Source organism: Orcinus orca, chromosome 11, assembly GCF_937001465.1.
Source record: "Orcinus orca chromosome 11, mOrcOrc1.1, whole genome shotgun sequence".
Taxonomy (NCBI): domain Eukaryota; kingdom Metazoa; phylum Chordata; class Mammalia; order Artiodactyla; family Delphinidae; genus Orcinus; species Orcinus orca.
The window spans coordinates 55,806,273-55,819,566 of record NC_064569.1 but is presented as its reverse complement, the minus strand read 5'-3'; the positions used below and the strand labels follow the sequence as shown (position 1 = coordinate 55,819,566).

Below are 13,294 nucleotides of genomic sequence, written 5' to 3'. Positions count from 1 at the left end.
GAACACCTTGTACATAAATCTCTGTGCACATTTTTATTCCATTTATAAAATATTATAAATGGAATTCTGGTCAAACAGCGTGAATATATTCTGCCAGAACATCTGATTTTAATATTACTGAATTGATGAAGAGATTATGGTTCCTTAAGAAAAACAACTGTGCCTTATTCTCCCTTACCCACAATGCCTAGGCACATGAGCAAGTCTCATGACTGCTGAATGAATGGAGGGTTCTCTCCCCTTAGCACACAGTCAGAGACTTCGAGAAGAGAAAAATAAACAGAGCAGGCTCCCAAATTAGAAGACAACAGTTATGCCACATATCGAATTCATTAGTGGGCTGCATAAAACTCTTCTTAGGGAGAGAAGAACATGAACGTTAACATTACCATTCAATGTATTTCCATGTGTTTAAAATATATTTCCATGTGTTTGGTTATTTTATAGTACATTTAAAGAATACAGTATTTTAGTAGGTATATAACACACTGAAGACATTACTTCTCCCAGTTTATTATCTATATGCCTTAATCTACTATTGTCCATGGAAATCATTTCAGAACACGTTCATATAGAAAATTCAGAGCTAAATATTTTAATAGTAACTAGAGTTGCTATTTTACTTTGATTTTGCATATCATCTATTTCCATCAAGTTCTAATGATATCATAGCAGGCAATGTCCCCATAAAGATGAAAAAGATTGACTACAAAACATTGTATCAGCAGGCACTGATCCAGCACTTTAGATGTATTAATTTAATCTTTACGACATTACATGATATTACGATTATTAATCTCTCTATTTTATAGGTAAAGAAACTGAAACAGAGAGAGATTAGAAACCTGCTTGTTTTGGGACTTCCCTGGCGGTCCAGTGGTTTAGACTCTGCGCTTCCACTGCAGGCGACACAGGTTCGATCCCTGGTTGGAAACTAAGATCCCGCGTGACGCGAGTGCAGCCGGAAAAAAAAGAAACTTGCTTGTTTTTTTGAACCTAGGTATTCTGGCAGCCACACTTCTAATCACTACACAGAACTGACCCGCAGCATCAAGCAAAAAGCACTGAACAGCTTTCCGTGGACATTGGTGACACAGGACACAATGAGAGTATGTGTTCCAGAAAATAGGAAATTCAACCAATCCAGGTGGATTATTTACTCATTAGGTAAATAATTATTTATTATGGATCAAAAACTGTATCAAAATTGGGAGTATTCTCCTAACCTTGAGAAATACTAGGTCTAAGAAAGGTGGAGACAGACCATCATAAGATAGATATCTAGTGTAGACAGATCTAACCTCGCTAGAATAAAACAGAATTTTTACAAGTGCTATGGCACAGAAGGCGTTATTAACTCTGGCTAGGGCACTCAGAGAAGCTGCACAGAGGAGGAAATACCTCAACTACACCTTGAATAACAGACTTGTACAGAAATTTGTAGCTAACAGTCTATCTCCCCACAGAAGGGTCACTGCTGTGAAACTGCTGCAGTAGCTCAAAACATGTCTCAGCACTGCGGAACCATCTTAGGTTTGCTGGAGGAAGAGTATGGGGCTGCAATAGGTCTGAGTGATCAAACCCCCCGTCAACACAATGGGAACCAGCAATAAGAAGCGGACTATCTATCCAGCTTAATTTTATAGCCAGTATAGCTACAAAACTGCCTTTATTTGTTTGACATACCTACATTTAAATTTCTAATTTAGAAAAACCTAAATTTTAAAACTAATAATAAGGAATGGAGGTGGGGAGTAGTAGACCTTCGGTTAATCATGACTGGCCCTGACCCCTTCCTGAAACCTCACCTTAAAAAATTAAAGGAATTTTTAGAAGTATAAAATCCATAAGGGGCTTCCCTGGTGGCGCAGCGGTTGAGAGTCCGCCTGCCGATGCAGGGGACACGGCTTCGTGCCCCAGTCCGGGAAGATCCCACATGCCGCGGAGCGGCTGGGCCCGTGAGCCATGGCCGCTGAGCCTGCGCGTCCGGAGCCTGCGCTCCGCAACGGGAGAGGCCACGACAGTGAGAGGCCCACGTACCGCAAAAAAAAAATCCATAAGGATAAGAGAATGGGGAAAGACAACAGCAAATAAGAGAAGGCACAATATTTCGGAAGCTAGGAAAAAAAGAGGTAACTAAACTAACTAGACCAAGAAAGCCGAAACCTAAACCTGAACGGAAGAAGCCATCAAGCTGATAAACACAGAAAGTAGAATAATGGTGGCCTGGGGCTGGGATAAATAAGCAGTTACTGTTTAATAAGTACAGAGTTTCAGTTAGGGATGATGTAAAAGTTCTGGAGATTGACGGACAGTGGTAATGGTTACACAACAATGTAAATACACTTAATGCCACTGAACTGCACACTTTAAAATGGTTACAATGGTAAATTTTGAGTTATGTATATTTTACCACATTACCACAATTAAAAAAAAAAGCAGCAAGCTGACTCATGCTGAAGAGATTCAGGTATTGGTAGCATAATGAAGACAAAAATGCAGGGTGTGGCTGGAAACGAGATGAGTGGTTGAAAGTTCATTTAAGTGGCCTCACCCCAAAACCAATCTTCTCCTCATCCCTGGAGAGGGTGTACCACAGACCCTGATCTTTGGAACACAGGTCAACACTGAAAGCAAGACAAAATAATTAGAGAAAAACAGGAGAATTATTTGAAAGTCTGCATTCTAAATAGGAGGCAGAAGGCTGTCTCCAAGAAGAAAAAGGAACTGACAGATTATCTGATGTGTCCAACCATATTGTATTTTATATTTGTCAGAGAATTGCAAATTAATTAATAGGCACAAAGTACATAAAATTTCAAACTCAGATAATTATTCCAGAAAACATTAAGTTGGACAAGAAAGGAAATACGATCACAGTGAATTTTGTGACAAGGCTGTGAAAAATATTTGCATAGTTATAATAATTTATATACTAAAGAATTTACCCCCCAAACCTGATATCCTATAAAAGGAAGATGAGAGAAAGGGAAATATGTATAAATGTTTGCAGGCGGCAGAGAGATTAAGATGACTAATCCTCATTTTTCTTAGAAGGAAAGTGAGTAGCTACTGTCTAAAATGAAAAGCCAACAAAAAACAGAACTGACTTAGAAAAATAAAGACACATCAGAACAGCTGAAGGAACTGAAACTGACTGCCCCTAAAGGCTGGGAATTGGACATGAGAAGAGATGGTGCCCTGCCATTTTTATAAGCCTTGAATATTATTTGATTTTTAAAACTACATATGTACAAATATCACTTTAATTTTAAAATAAATAAAAATGTACAGAGGCAAAACAGAAAATTGTCAAATTGTTAAAACGATCTGAAATTGTCTAAACTGAGTATACGCCTTTTTTTCCCCCAAACTATTGTGTTAGCTTTCTGTAATTCTTAGGATTTTCAGTAGTATTGAGGTCAACATGCTACTTGCTGCTCTGCCCTTCAGTGCTGTCAGGCATCACCAAAATGAGGCTCCAGCGGGAGGAAATGGTGCTGAAAATGTTGCCGCCGACCAGCATGCTAAGCCACCAGCCAAGAACGCACTGATGCCGGAAAACCCTGATGCCCAGGATGAGCAGGTGGAACAGGAGGAGGAGGAGAACAAGGAGGAAGACAACACAGGTGGGGAAAATGCAGCTGATGTCACATGAACTGCAATGCTTTAGAATGGGACAGAGCTACAAAGAGTTTACATGGGGAAGAATGCTAGGACTTGATGGATGACTAGTGTTTCCAGAACATGTCATCTGGGTGGTGTCTTTATACACACCATTCTTTCTTCGTTTTGCATTTTACCCTGACCACACTGGTCATTTCTCCCTTGTTCATTTGGGATTTGAAGAACACCTCCAAGCATCTCATTTTGAAGGCCTAATCACAACCATAGTAGGGTATGTACTTTTAGCAATAACACTGATAATTTATCATGGCTTGGCAACTCTTGTTAAATTTCACAGGTCTCGTCACTAGCTGGGAGTCTGCTATATTGTTGTTAAAGGTCTCTTTGTTAGTGGTGGTAGAAATAAGTGTTCCCTCTCATTTGTGGCCAGTGACTGGATATCTGTTCCCTGGAAATGTCTGTTGCTTCTCTGAAAGATCATGTTTCTGCATTAACTAGTAGGAATGGTGTCTGTTTTCTACTTTGCCTCCATTCTGTTACTGAGACAGGTACTTCAACCTGGTGTATTTTGGTTTCTAAGGAATCTGAATGATCCAGATTTCTAAAAATCCAGTACAAGAAATGATTCACTTGACTATTTATAAGCATCTCCCAAGATTTATTTTGTCAGTGGTTCTCTTTGGCTCCATCGTGCTCCTGGTGCTTTGTCTACCTATTCGTGTAATTACGAGTCTCCTGCCTAATTTTCTTCCGTACAGCGTCACGCTCCGCAGTGATGCTCCACTGAGTGAACTGTCCCTTGAGCTGCTTCTGCTTCAGGTTATCTTACCAGTGTTACTTGAACAGGGACACACAGCAGTGGCTGAAGGAGCTTGTGTGAGCAGGGACCATTACTGCTGGAAACTTGCTGGATCTTCATTCCTATTTGGTGGAAGACCAGGAAGAAAATGAGAACAGTGCAAACCAACCAGTGAACAATAACCAGCCTGTTTGAAATAGTAACGCTATTCCTGTGGTGGGGGAAGGTGTGTATGCAGCCCACCAAGCCATACTTCAGCAGGGAGGGCCTGCTGGCTTTCAGCCTTACCGCCGGCCTTTAATTTTTCCACTCAGGATATTTTTGTTGATTTTCTTCACGTGCAAGAACCTTACTGATGGCCAGGCTCATCTGCCTTACTCTACCAGTATTTGCCAGCCGTCGGTTAATGTCATTTTGGACAGGGACTGCCAAAATCCATGAGCTCTACACAGCTGCTTATGGTTTCTACGTTTGCTGGCTAACCATAAAGGCAGGGACGGTGCTGGCGACATGGATGCCACAGGGATGCAGAATGATCTTCAGAAGGTTAAAGGGTAGTCCTGCATGATAATGAAGACTTCGATAGTTGCAGTGCTGCTGGCTGGAGTCGTCCTGCTTCTTCTGGGGCTCCTGTTTGAGCTGGTTATTGCTGCTCCCCTGAGGGTTCCCTTGGATCAAACTCCTCTTTTTTTCCCATCACAGGACTGGGCACCTGGAATCCTGCATGTGAGAATCTGTAGCTATATAACACTGATGGATCCTCAGTGGTGGTTTAAAACTGTAATTGAGCAGGTTTAGGCAGATGGCATCCGGAACACTGACCTTCACTATATCATTCGGAAACTGGCAGCGCCAGTGATCTCTGTGCTCTTGCTTTCCTAACGTGTACCTTACATCATCACATCCGGCACCATTCCTTTACTAGGTGTTAACTGCGGAAATGCAAAACTTGGTCCACTGGCGGGGTTTTCCACTTTTACTGATAGTCGTGGTATCGACAGGAATCTTGTCCTTCCAGGTCTGCCAGTTTAAGTCCCTTTATGAACATATTAAAAATGACAAGTACCCTGTGGGCCAACGCCTCATGAACTATGAATGGAAATCTGGCAAACAAAGCACGTCTCCACCACCTCCACATTCATCCCAAGAATAAAGTGGTTGTATCAACTACCTTGAGCTTCCCCTTGCCTTTATGTGTCCTTTTTTGTGGACTTCTCTCTTCGGAGGTTTTCCCCAGTGATCTCTCAGTATTATTTTTAAGTTAAATGTATCTGACTTGTGTTCTCAGCATTCAGAGAGCAGCAGTGCAAAGCTCTGCTGCCCTTCCTGCATCTTCTGACATCACTGCTGTCTGAGGTCTGTATATGCGTAAACAGAAGTTTCTGGATACCCTAAAACCCTGGATTAAACAGAATGTGCACTGTACATCTTTAAACAAAACGTATATTAATTTATTAAATCTAGTTGTCACTCTAAAAAAAAAACACCTTTCTTATAGCACAATTCATGAACTGATACAGTATACAATTCACCGGAGAAATACTTTGGGCGTATAGCAATTCTAAAGCCTAACTGTTTAAAACCACTCTATAAACACAGTATTTTATTTATTCCTTTCCCCCTAAGAATATATATTTGGATATATTTATATAAAGGCTTATATTATTTGTAACTCTTGGATGAAATCCAAATTTTGACATTTCAAACGACTAACATTTGTAAGCCCCAGTGATGGTAGAGCTGAACTTAAATAAAGTCTGAGTGTCAAATGATACAAATGGACAAACTGAAAGGCTACTCATGGAAAAATATATAAAAGTACTAAACATGCAAAAGAAAACAGGAAACAATCTTATCTGCAAGAACTGTACAACTTGCAACTTTTTAGTATATGTGCTGCCAAACCCAGCACAACTTACAACTTTTTAAAAGTCACATTCTTGTGGGCACAAATTCACCAACTAAATATAATCTAATTAACATACTTCTTCTACACAGTCGCAACCAAGAACTTCATTCCAGAAAAAGAAAATACTTCAAAGCACAAGATTAAAACCATGAGCAACTACATCAGAATCTACTGAATTTTTTTTAATTAATAAAGTTCTTTTCATATAAAAACTATGAGCCTTGGTTTGTTTTTCCAGCAGTACTAATGGCCTATGCTGATCTACAACATATAGTTGTTCATTTTCATGTATCAACTACATAACAAATTTATAAATACTTAAATAACTATCACAAAGGTTTAAGAGCATTAAAATCATATGTGTTATACTGTTTATACTGCACACTCATATAATCAAACAAGAAATAGAGTCAGAGATAGAGCAACCAAAGAAAACCTCAAGTATTTGTCACTGAGTGCCCACGTGTCAGAGAACATGACGGAGAAATTCCTATGTGACAAGACTCCTGCACTCAAAGAGTTTGAGATTTAGCAGTGCAAGAGGAGAGGTAAGAAGTGTGTGTGGTGGGGTTGCCAAGACCAAGACATGAAAACAATTCATGAAAAATATAAAAAACTAAATGACTAAGTACTAAACTACAAAATATAAAGGGTAAATTTAGAGAAGAGGAAGATAACAATTGCCTTGAGAGAGGAAGAAGGCATTGAACTGGGTCTCAAAGAAGTAGAGAAACATTTGAAGAAATAAAGGAGAAAGATCAATGTCTCTGTCTCTGCCTGTCTCTCTCTTGTTCTCTCTCTCAATTCTGCTGTATACTTAAACTACATAAGGACATAAACTACATAAGGACAGCTGAGACTTTCTGATTCCCAGTCCTATAATCTATGCATTACTACACTATACACTATTTTATGTATTAAGTATTTTACACTGCACTTCATTATCAACCTCAATTTCCTATAACCAAAAACATTAGGATGCTATAAAAAAAAGATGCCCATCTTAAAGTAAGTATGCTATAATACACAACGGCCAAATGGGTCTCAGTTAAGACCACAGAAATTTTACAGCCAGAACCATGGCCTTCCCACTAAACTGAGATATGTTACTATTCCAGGACTATTCCTTTAGCCAATAGGCCATTCTAATGGGAGGGTACTGCCCAAGCAACAAATTTCAAAGCTAAAGTCACGGTTCCAAGGAATTCATATATAGAAATTTTTCATTGTTTTATCTAAATTATTTTGATTGTATGCTGATCGCTACCTAAATAGAGATGGAAAATCAAAGAAAAATAATATATCTAAATGAAACACTACAAAATAAACACAATCATGGAATGCACAAGTCATTATGCCATATAGTTATTAGTCACAAACTTATTATAAGCTTTCTCAGGAATTATATTACTTTTTACACCTAACCTAAAATTTTCCTTCTCTAAATTGGTAAGATCCTATTAGTTTTTATACATCCACAAATGGTAACTATGTTCACTAGTGTACCCCAATCTAAATTAATATTCATCACAAATTGAAAAACACTCATTGGTCCAGCACCTGAGAGTCATGGTTCCTTACATCCTCTCTCACTTCTTTCTCTTTTCCCACACCCAAAGACAGAACACTCTCATGCTCTCCCATTACACTCCCATCTAAAACCCCTGAGCAGTAGCCAGGCGCTCCCTCCCCCTTCCATGAGGATCCACAACTTAATTGATCCAATTTATCCAGTATACAGAAGGGTGTAACCAAGTTTTCTTTCAATATTTTTTCCTGTGTTTTCATGTGTGACCGAGAGGAGGAGGGAAAAGGAGTTCTAAATGGAGGCACAAAAGAGCCGAAAGCTACCTTCAGCCCTCTAAGGCAGCTGTGGCACAGTACAAAAGCAATGTACCTGAAGTGCAGGATCAGGGTCTTAAGCCCAGCTCTGCCATTTAACCATTTCTTAGTTGAATGACCTCTTTCACTTAGCAATTCAGCCTGCCATGTCCAGCTCAGTAGAGTCTTTGATAATATCCATGGCTCTTAAACCACTTCACTAAGCAGCCACGTATTTGTAGATGGATCACTATTTCTACTTACCTTTGGATATGTTATGTGATCTTTAGCACACATCTTTGATTATGCCTTAGATTAACATTTAATTATACAAGCCTATCACCAAGGAAATAATTGTAGTGGATATCAAGAGTAAAACAGAAATTGGGATCAGTGTTTTATCAATAATATTCAGAAAATCAATAATGAATAGTAACAATCACTAAAGTACTTTATTAGCCATTCAGGAATCTATTATTTTTAATTCTCTGAAAATGTATCAGTTCATACACACACACAACATCGACTTTTATGTATTATTAGTTTGTTTCAATGATTATAGATCACACTAGTTAAATATTTGACCATCAAAATTGTATACTCTAATAGTCAGGGTTAGACACTAATTAACTTCAGTTACATTTCACTGGTGACTGTATAAAAGGCTATACAAATTTCTATAACTTACCAAAAATTAACTCATACAATGTTTTATTGCTTCCACCACAAAGTTTTATCTAGTAGCTGAATACAGTATTAACATTTATTAAGCAATCTCCTTAAATATATTTAGTAGTTAACAGTATTAATATCTTATTAAAATTATTTCCACTGAAGAATACATATCAGTACTTTCCCAACTTATCAGCATAATTGTATTTGCAGTACTATTCTAAATTACTGGATAAACTAGAAAGAAGACTAAAAGTTAATTATAATTTTTTGAAATATCTGGGATCAAACCAAATGCTACAGAACCCAAGTAAAACAACAAAATCAAATATATTCTTTGGGGATATAGGACAAAAAACAGACTTCTGGAAGTCTTATTAACATTAAGACAATAAACTAAATTTTGAAACAATTCCTAGAAATGTTAATGCTATAAAGTGACTCTTCTCCATGAAGAGAAACTTATGCAAAATAAGCATGTCTTAAAGGCCAACTCAAACAGTGCTAGAGTGAAAATAAGAGACATCTGAAGATAATGTTACTGTCTCATAATTTTTTTTAAAGCACTAGGAGAAATTTTAAGGTTAAAGTAAAAGCATTAATCAAAGTAAATATGAAGATAAAAATAAGAAAAGAAAAACTAATGCAACACTTCTGGAACAGAAGGGGGAGGAGGATTCTAAGTAACCAAAGATGAAGATAACAGGAAAAAAAAAAGGTAAGTAACTCATGTGCAAAAACACTTTTGGAATCTGCATTGAAAATTAATTATATAGAGTAATTAATATAAAATATGAGGTCCCACCTACTATACTAAAGCATGAAGAGTTTATATTACATTTTTCCATGCACACTCAATGAAGACTTTTCCTCCACTGTAAATTCACAAAAGGTTTTTGTTGGTGCAATTTACTATGCCTATTCTCAGCCCTAGGATATTTTTGTACCCAATCTCAAATTGGAATAGGGATGCTATCTGTCCTCAAAATGTCGAGTTATTGGCAGAAACGTAGCTCCATGTCTAATAACTTTTATGCTCCACTACAAGTTTTTTAAGTGGTATTCTTGTTGAGATGTAACTAGACTACCTGTATATTTTAAAATATAAATTAAAACTTATGGGATACATTGCTCATGACTGATATAATACATCTGAGCCACCATTACCCATCTCCCTCCTAGCACTGAAAAGGAAAATGTAGAGACACTGCTCCACCACTTGGCTACTTCCTGCTAACTACATCTGCCCAAACTCCTCTTAGGAGCCCAAAGGGAAATCTATTACCACTGCTGCAGAAGCTCACCATCTGTGGCCACTGATAAATGTATTAAGGAGGACTGACACAACAGAGGCAACTGCAATACTTACTGTCAGCTATACAATGAGGACTGTCGGCGGTAGGCAGAATTCAAAGACCCAAGATCCCTGCTCCCTGGTGTATTACCCTGCATAATCCTTGGGACTGCAAATATGATGGGATTTCACTCCCATGATTAGGTTAACTTTAAGAAAGTTGACTTATGACGGACAATTATCCAAGTGGGCCTGAACTAACCACGTAAGCCCTTTAAATTTGGGTCTAGAAATAAGAGACAATTTTTAATGGCTCTCTATTGCCTATAATACTGCGCTGGCCAAAAAGTTCCTAACCTTGCACCAAAAAACCTGAACAAACTTTCTGGCCAACCCAATAATAAGAGCTGCCTACTCTACCAGCTTTTTAAGGACTTCTGTAATCTAGCCCCAGTCTTACCAATATAAAAAGAAAAGATGGGCTTCCCTGGTGGCACAGTGGTTAAGAATCCGCCTGCCAATGCAGGGGATACAGGTTCAAGCCCTGGTCCGGGAAGATCCCACATGCCACGGAGCGACTAAGCCCATGTGCCACAACTACTGAGCCTGCGCTCTAGAGCCCGCACAGCACATCTACTGAGCCTGCATGCCACAACTACTTAGGCCCATGCACCTAGAGCCCGTGCTCCACAACAAGAGAAGCCACCGCAATGAGAAGCCCGTGCACCGCAACGAAGAGTAGCCCCCGCTTGCTGCAACTAGAGAGAGCCCATGCACAGCAACGAAGACCCAACGCAGACAAAAAAGAAACAGAAAAGAAAAAAATAGTATTATCATGGGTCAAATAGTCATGCTTAACAGAAAGTTAAATGTAAGTTAAAACTAACTACTTAAGACTCCAAATCTAGATACTATTAATAATTCTGTCAGGCACTATTGCTCAGTTCTCCTAAAATTCAAGTTTTTATTACATCCTTCAGTTTTGAAAGACTCCATTCTAGAGAACTACACAAACTACCAAGATTGTTTAGCATGCAAGCTACAGTCCAGTTAATCAAAAGGTATTAATGGATGTATCCATGCAACAAGAATATACTTATACTGAAGCAGAGACATGAGAAAATAATTAACACAATTTCTAACAGTATAAAATCAATACCAGCAGGTAAGTGCTAGACCACCAGGACCAAATTAATTAGACTGAGTGTATTCAATGTACAATTTTTGCTCTAAGTTTTCATTAGTTTGAAGCAACTAGTTTCTTTGTTCTGTAACATATCACCTAAAGATTCTAAGCTCTGTACTACTTAGAAGGTGTTTACTTAGCACTTATGAATGCCATTTCTTATTAGTCATTTTTGCCCAAGAGTATATGTTCTGGGATGAGAGAGACAAATTAGGCAAAAAGCCCCAGCTCATCACTGCTCTTCACCTCCCAAGGAACATCTAAATGCCATTTAGTCCTCATGTCCTTACCAGAGAATACTGAATGAAAACCTAGAATCAACAGGCTGGTATGGGAGAACTTTCTCAAATGTTGTGAGGATTAAATGCTGAGTCAGCACTTAAAAGATCCTGAGAGTGAGTGATTCCTTAAATTTTGTGCTCCAGATGCCTCCTTTCTTTACCCTACTCCCGGCCCGGAGTTCAGCCAGGGATACTGCTGAACATCCTATAATGCATAGGACAGTCCCCCACAACAAAGAATAACCTGGCCCAAAATGTCAATAGTGCTAAAGTTAAGAAACCCTGGTATAAAAGAAAGAACACTAAGTTAGAATCCCACCTTTACAACTTATTATCTAAATGACTTTCAACAAATTATGCAACTTCTCTAAGTTTCCTCATGTTTAAAATGGATGGCATGCTCATGTTGAAGGATTTAGGAGTATAAATTGATATAGAAACCTTTAGACACTTTACAAATGTTAGTTTCCATTCTTCAGAGTGAGTACAAAAATCTTCTCTATCAGAGGTAGAGCTGTGGACCTCTCAAAGATAACTTCAAACTATGAATGACACATGGTACTCTGATTTATTTTCTGAATCTCCTATCAAAGTCTAACCAACTTGAAGGCAGGTTCTTATTGGACTTGGTATCCTCAGCCTCTACAACAAAGGAAGCACTGAGCTGTAGAGGCTGAGGATACCATCTGTTAAATGGCCAAATGAGCAAATAAGCTCTAAGTATCTACCCACCATAACAAAGCAGTCATCGCATTGCACAGTACAGAATTACCAAAGAATGTAAGAAAATGTAACTCTTGTCCTGGAGAAGTTTTAAAATAGTAAGAGATATCTAACAACAAAACAAAATATGTAGAGAGATTTAACACATAGCAGGCACTCAAAAAAATCTCATGGGTAAAATTCACATGAAGAGCTGAGGTCACAAATGAATATTAGTGGGATGCACAAAAAAAGTTAGAATTATATAGATTTAATCAGGGAAAGTCCTATTTTTAATTACTATAATCCTTCAGAGTACATGCTGCTAATATCTTCCAAAGGCAATGAAACAGTACACTTAAAGAACAAACATCAAAATGTCAAGTGCTATCATTTGTCATTTTAGCAGTACTCAGCTAAATTTCATAATTCAGATGATGGTAGCATATTTTAACAGGTTCAAAGGCCATTTTAAGCAATTTTTAAAAATACATTAGATTTTAATGGAAGCTTATCAAATTCCTGACATCCACAATCCATCTTAATTATTTTAAATGGTCTGAGACAGAATAAGACCAAAAAGGCTGATGCTCAAATGTCTGAAATACACTGCTGAAAAGGCTGAGCTCAAGCATACCAAAAGTGTGTTAGAAGCAACTTTTTAAATGCACTAATGTAACAATTATTTTTAAACCAACAATTTTAGAAAAACAGCAGTTCCTATCTAAAGCTTATATAAATATAAGACACTGGGTTTGCAAGTGTCAGCAGAGTTTTAAGATCCCTTTCTAAAGCAATAGTCTCCTTCTGTTTTGCTTGGTATCTTAATTTGCCTTTAGTTTCAAAACTAAGTTTGCTAACACTGTTCCTCTCAAAACCTCAGGAATTCCATTACTAGTTTTAAGCTAAATTAAAGGAAAATAAACCCATTCAACCCATGGCACAAAGTATGCACAAAGTGTTTGTTGATGCTCATAAACAGACTGAGAAATTTAGACATGTC

At 38.0% G+C, this 13,294-nt stretch overlaps 1 protein-coding gene and 1 pseudogene across 4 annotated transcripts in view; one reads left to right on the top strand and one right to left on the bottom strand.

The window, feature by feature from the left end:
• Positions 1–13,294, bottom strand: part of YEATS4 (YEATS domain containing 4) — a 161,482-nt gene that overhangs the window by 42,280 nt on the left and 105,908 nt on the right. For all 4 annotated transcript variants that reach the window (XR_007470351.1, XR_004478147.2, XR_007470352.1 and 1 more), the window contains exons 9-10: positions 4,457–4,548; positions 2,555–2,627 (exon numbers count right to left, since the gene is read on the bottom strand). The gene's annotated coding sequence lies outside the window, so the exon portion shown is untranslated. The remainder of the gene's footprint in view (positions 1–2,554; positions 2,628–4,456; positions 4,549–13,294) is intronic.
• Positions 3,386–5,910, top strand: LOC105748647 (E3 ubiquitin-protein ligase MARCHF6-like; annotated as a pseudogene).